Source organism: Schistocerca americana, chromosome 5 (genome assembly GCF_021461395.2).
Source record: "Schistocerca americana isolate TAMUIC-IGC-003095 chromosome 5, iqSchAmer2.1, whole genome shotgun sequence".
NCBI classification, from domain to species: Eukaryota; Metazoa; Arthropoda; class Insecta; order Orthoptera; family Acrididae; genus Schistocerca; species Schistocerca americana.
Genome location: NC_060123.1, coordinates 472,026,143 through 472,033,011, shown reverse-complemented (window position 1 = coordinate 472,033,011; position 6,869 = coordinate 472,026,143). Strand labels below are relative to the sequence as shown.

The 6,869-nt window shown below is 36.5% G+C and overlaps 1 protein-coding gene across 1 annotated transcript in view; it reads left to right on the top strand.

Moving 5' to 3' along the window:
* Nucleotides 1–565: 565 nt before the first annotated feature.
* The window catches only part of LOC124616742 (eukaryotic translation initiation factor 2-alpha kinase 1-like), a 152,608-nt gene continuing 146,304 nt past the window's right edge, over nucleotides 566–6,869 (top strand). Inside the window, exon 1 of the mRNA XM_047145111.1 lies at nucleotides 566–798. The gene's annotated coding sequence lies outside the window, so the exon portion shown is untranslated. The remainder of the gene's footprint in view (nucleotides 799–6,869) is intronic.

Below are 6,869 nucleotides of genomic sequence, written 5' to 3'. Positions count from 1 at the left end.
CGGAACATGACGTGACATGATGGCCAGTGTGAACTGGCCTTTGTGCTCTCATACTTCACATTCTGAACGTATTTCATCACACGATTCACGAAGCAGTTCAACTGCTACTTATCGCTCCTGTATGCATCACGAGGACGTCATTAGACTAATTACAGGAAGGGTTTACAAATAATTCTTGCGTTCCAGTCGTTAATGGAACTGGAGAAAATCACTGTAAGTAATTCAATGAAAAGTATATTCTGCCATGCTCTTCACAGAGGTTTGCAGAGTACGGACGTAGACGTAGAAATACCTGCGACTGAACGAAATACGATTGAAGATCCGTATGAGGTAAAAACAGCTCCCATTTAATTGTAAGTAGAACTGGCGTCATGAGGAGGTGCTAAAACATTTCCCTCTCCACATTTTACAGATAAAGTGTGGCAATATTTGGCAACAAGTGCCCTGATTGATGAAAAATTTGAGTTGGGCTGATATCGAACGAGAATCGTCTTGCATGCGTCATAGATAGTCTCGAATATTCACTCTCCACCACTTACATCCGACGGTTACAAATAAACAGGTGCATTTTCTATACATGACCAGTTATCACTGAGGCCATTCGGCTCCAACGTTTGTGTAAGAATTATCTGAGATGTTATTTAGCGGCAGGTCGGCGCACGCTTGAGTGCTGTGCGGTATAAGCATGTAGGGTCTAGTTTGGACTTGTCAGGTTGCCTTTGTGTATTGTTGGTTAGAAGTGATTTGTGTTAGCCGATAAGCTGAAGTTGGAGAAAAAGTTTCACAGGTGCTGCAGCTGTGAGTATAGTATCAGGCACAAAAATTATAGAAGGGCTGTATTTTCGATTCAGTGTCTCTGTGACATACAGAAGTCAGTTTGTTTCGAAGTAAATAAGTGGCCAGTTCTGTAATAGCATACGCTTTAAGTAAGAAAATAGAGTTTTTCATTCACAGATTTGTTTCATACGTTGAATTGTTATTTAATATAACTGCAAAGAAGAATACATTTGTTCCATTTTGTCAAAAGTCTACCCTGAACCCGTGAAATTGAAGACCAGACACTGCTACTTGTTTTCAAATAGGCCTATGTTTGTTTTTGTTTTCTCCTTCCATAGAGCATTAGTATTCTTTCGTTCATGGAATGATTTAATCAGTGGACATCATGGTAAGTTTGCTTATCAGTTTCATTCCAACCCATCGAAGAATGCGGAATTAAACTTTTGATGAGATAATATATGCAGAATGATTGATTATTCAGAATACAATATTAATTCATTATGGACAGTTGTAAAAAAAGGCGGAAACGATGGTATTTCGATTTAGGTAAATAGTGGAAGTTATGAAAGAACATGTACGTGTAGCATATGTTTCACACTGAGAAAGCAATAGACAGAAAATTCAATTTCACCCGCATGTTCTTGAGAAATAGGGAAAATTGACACTTTTAAACGAAATAACATCTTTGTACTTAATAGTATGTGCATTAATGCACAAGAAAGGTGTGACCATGATATATGGAGTTCAATTCATGATTATACATTCAGTGTAATTTGTTAGTCTCCATCACTATTTAATCACTTTCCACAATTTTTGCAGAGATAATGTACTGAATTGTAGTTCCTGTACACAAACGATGTATTTGGCTAATGCAGTTTATGATTTAGAAGGACTTTGTAACTTACCCATTTTAATTACTAGAGATAGTGATTATAAAGTAAATTTTACATTTAATTTAGTAACTTCAGTACACAATAAAGCTGTGTTGACAGCTACACAGTTTGAGATTCACAACTCATCATTCGGCTGTCCACGTTTAAATCATCAAAATGCATAGCTATTTGTTAGCTTTGGTTTATTGTGTAGTGTACACTAAATAAATATAGCAATGCAGATGTGCCTTTGTAATGAAATGATTGTGTACATACAGTTATCATCTAAGTAATAAAGTTTTAGATGTAAAATATCGCCAACTGAGATTTTTTTGTATCTTTTCCATGTTACTTAATTGTACCAATCCTAACATTTTGTGTAGTTTAAAGTTTCAACATATCTTGTGTGAAGTGTGTCTTAGATTTCGGAGTTTTTGCTAACTATGTTTACAAACAAAACCAAGAAACATTTTTTCAAGTTTGTCATCACAAACATCTGTGTTCTTGTATGTTACAAGTAGGGTAAGTAATTACATAGTATATTTGCACAGTAACATATGATAGTAGAATGCTGAAAAGTGCGCACCCTGAGTCATCTGGTCTAGCAATGTAAACTGAATTATCTTTTTTGAAATTATTACCATCTTTTGCACAAACTGGGTGGCATTTAACCAGAAATAAAAGTAAATGGTTCATAAAGATTTACAACAGGACATGACATACGAAAAACAAGTTAAAAGTTTTGGGTGTACTTATTGGTGAAAATTTAGACGAGAAATATTACATTGTGGATCTTTTGAAATAATTATGTTCAATTCTAATGCCTTAAGAATAGTTGCCAAATTTAGGTAGACATAAATGAGTAGTCTATTATAGCTTGCATATTTTTATCCTCTAGTGGATATTCTCTTATGGATTCTGGTCAGAGCTGCCATTGATAGTGGTCATGTGTGTGTGAGGGATTACAGAAGAGTCAGATTCCACTTGTGCTTTGACCCATGACGTCGTCATATGGCGGAATGGCTATTCTAAGCGTCTCCAATACGGTACCTATGATGTCACTACATACACAGAGCAACAAACACAAAAATACATATAAAGAAAACAATATCTCCCTCCAAACTACAATCAAATTAACAGGACAACCACGGGGAAATTAGGGTTTTAGGGTGGGGACAAACTACATATAACAAAACACGATCCTAAAACACACAAAATGATGAACACAAAAAAGAATTTACAAAAATCTACAGGAATTGGACGCTTCCCTTGACCTGTGCGTGAGATATACTTGCTTGTGCACTTTTTTCTCCACTGAAGAAGGTTGTGCTCAAAAGCTATAATATGTAAGTGTCTTCATTGGGCCTACAGCTCAATGGGTCATCTTTCCCATGAGTATCAATCTATTCTTTGCCTATTTTGTTGAGGTCTTCAATTTGAAGACTGGTTTGATGCAGCTCCCCATGTTACTTTGTCCTGTGCAAGCCTATCTCAGAGTAACTATACTGCAACCTACATCCTTTTGAATCTGCATACTATATTCATCTCTTGGTCTCCCTCTACACTGTAGACCGCCCCCCCCCCCTCTGCCCCCACATTTCCCTCCAGTAATAAATTGATAAATTGGTGACCTCTTGATGTCTCATGATCCTTCTTCTAGCCAGGTTGTGTCGCAAATTGTTTTGCTCCCCAATTCTGTTAAGTACCTCCTCATTAGATATGTGATTATCCATCTGATCTTAAGCATTATTCTGTAGCACTACATTTCCAAAGCTTCTCTTCTCTTATTGTCTAAAATGTTTATCGTCAATGTTTCACTTCCATACATGACTACACCCCATCCAAATACTTTCAGAAAAGACTTCTCAATGTTAAGAAATTTCTCTTCTTCAGAAATGCTTTTATTGCCATTGTCAGTCTACATTTTATATTCTTTTTACTTGGGCCATCACAGTTATTTTGCTGCCCAAATACCAAAACTTATCTACTACTTTGTCTCAATTCCTAATCCGATTTTCTCGGCATCACACTATATAATTTGACTACATTCCATTATCCTTGTTTTGCTTTTGTTGATGTTCATCTTGTATCTTTCTTGCAAGACACTGTCCATTCCACTCAAATGCTGTTCCAAGTCCTTTGCTCCCTCTAACAGAATTAAAATATCATTGGCAAACCTCGTAGTTCTGACTTCTTCTCCCTAGACTCTAATTCCTACTCCAAATTATTTTTTTTTTTTTGTTTCCTTTACTACTTGCTCTGTATACAGATTGAATAACATCGCGGATAGGCAACAACCCTGTCGCACTCCTTTCTCAAGCACTGTTTCCCTTTCATGCCCCTCAACTCTTATAACTGCCATCTGGTTTCTATACAAATTGTAAATAGCCTTTCACTCCCTGTATTTTACCCCTACCACCTTTAGAATTTGAAAGAGAATATTCCAATCAACATTATCAAAAGCTTTATCTAACTCTACAAATGCAACAAATGAGAAGTCAAAGGGTCAATACTAACTCGTGTGTCCCTACATTTCTCCGGAATCCAAACTGATCTTCTCCAAGGTCGGCTTCTACTGGTTTTTTCATTGTTCTGTTAAGAATTTGTGTTAATATTTTGCAGTCATGACTTATTAAACTGATAGTTCATTAATTTTCACATCTGTCAGCACCTGCTTTCTTTGGAAATGGTATTATTATATTCTTCTTGAAGTCTGTGGGTGTTTTGCCTGTCTCATACCTCTTGCTTACCAGATGGAAGACTTTTGTCATAGATGGCTCTCCCAAAGCTATGAGTAGTTCTAACAGAATGTTGTCTACTCCCAGGGCCTCGTTTGACTTAGATCTTCCAGTACTCTATCAAATTCTTTGTATCTCCCATATCATCTTCATCTGCATCTTTCTCTATTTCTATGTTACTGCCGTCAAGTACATCTCCCTTGTACAGTCCCTCTACATTCTGCTTCCATCTTTTAGTTTTCCCTACTCTGCTTAGCATTAGTTTTCTACTGAACTCTTAATGTTCATACAGGTGGTTCTCTTTCCTTCAAAGGCCTATAAGCAGCATTTATCTTTCCCCTAGTGATATATGCTTCTACATCCTTGCATTTGTCCCCTTAGCCATTCCTGCTTAGACATTTTGCATTCATTTTTTAGAGGTTTGTGTTCCCTTTCACCTGTTTCAGTTACTGCATTTTTATATTTTCACCTTTTATCAATTAAATTCTTGTGTTACCCAAGAATTTCTACTATGCCTCATCTTTTTACCTATTTGTCCTCTGCTGCCTTCAGTCTTCCATCTCTCAAAGCTGCCCATTCTTCCTCTGCTGTAATCCTATCTCCTGTCCTTATCAGTCATTCCCTAATGCTTGCTTTGAAACTCTGACCAACCTGTGGTTCTTACAGTTTATTCAGGTCTTATCTCCTTGATTTCCTACCTTTTTGGAGTTTCTTCATTTTTAATCTACAGTTCAAAACCAATTAGTTGTAGTCAGAATCTGCCCCCAGAAATGTTTTAAAATTTAAAATGTGTTTCCGAAATCTGTCGTACCGTTATATAATCTATCTGAAACCTTCCATTGTCTCCAGGTCTGTTCCCCACAAAACTTTTTAGCTACCCAGTAATAATATTTTTAGCCACCCAGTAATATTAATAATAATGATGTTCTTAGCATATTAGGTCTGCTGTGAGGAACAACAGGCCAGCCAACACACTAATGTAACTGAGAAATGAGAAACTTAACAAATTGCAAAAATTATAAAAGATCTTTTAACTTTGCAGTTATGATTAGCACTGCTATAAGAGAAATACATAGTCTAACAAATTCTTCATAATTACTAAAAAAACTTAAATATTTATTACTGAGCCTGAAGATGGTGACAAATGCTGTGTCTTGAGCCTTGGCATCAAAATCAAAGATACTCTTTTAGCTATTAATGTCTTGCACAGGTCTGTCTGAAAATAGACTGGTGTAGAAGTTTCTGGCATCAGTTGTCTTTAAAGTCTGGTAAGCTGTTGATGTCCTTTAACGTTAGACTGGATGGAGATTTTCAACTAAGACATAATTTCACAAGTTTATTTGAAAAATATTTATAACCAGGATGACCACACCTTTTTTTTTTCTCTGGTAAATGCTGGTGAAACTTCTGGCACAAGGGTTTCCGTAAAATATTTCTGTATTTCATCTTTCCATCCAGTTAACAGGATAGGATTCTGGTGAACATACTTCACAGGAAAACTAGATGAAGAAGTAACTAAGAAACAGCAAAAGTCACCATTAATATTATAATTACTTTAACAAGATACTTGATTTGGTTTCTGTGCTGTTTGTAATCCGAAAATTTGTTTATTATAATGATACTCGTGTAATACTGGGAACAGAAAGTTGTCTGAAACAGCAGCAAAGTTCCAGATTCCAATTGGAATACATATAGTAGCAAGAACAGGCTAGGCACTGGTAGTGATGGTGTTGGGGGGGGGGGGGGCATACATGTTGCCATAATGTCTGTAGTATCTAGTGAGGTTATTATGGATTCTGGATGTGAGATTGTGGGTAAAGGTCAACTGTAGAATGGAAGAAAATCGTATAATTAAAACTGGAACCAGAGAAAGGGATTCGTATGAGATTATTTTTCAATGGCTTGTCTAAAAATTACACCCAATAGATGGTTACAGAACCAATGCACAAGAGCAATGACTAACTAGTACCCTAAACTTTTCAAATCAATTTACATTGAGGAGGGTATGGACAGTGATAAAGCTGTGTTAGCATCAGTAACTACAGGTATTACTAGAAAAGTTTAAATAAAGTAGGAAAATATTTTTGATTAGCAAAAATGAGTGTAGAAATTGCGGAGTACCTAAGTAGTAAACTTAAAGTATTCAGCTCAGAGGACGAAACCATGATGTACAAATAGGTAAATCTGAAAAGCATTGTAGAATATATCTTAGATGGGTGTGTGGGGAACAGTATTGTGAGGGATGGAAAAAAACCTCTGTAGTTTAACAGCTGCGTTATTAAGTTGCTGTAAAACCAAAGAACTTCTCCAATTTAAGTTAAAGTCCGGTAGACAAACAAAACTTGAATGTCTTCACTTAAAACTTCTGGGCTGATAGGCTGTGGTCGAAGTATAAAACTCTCCCCTGACATTTCGTCTCCGACTGCGGGAGACATCCTCAGAGGTACAGCGCCAAACTGTGAAGAGAACTCGAGGAAGTGCT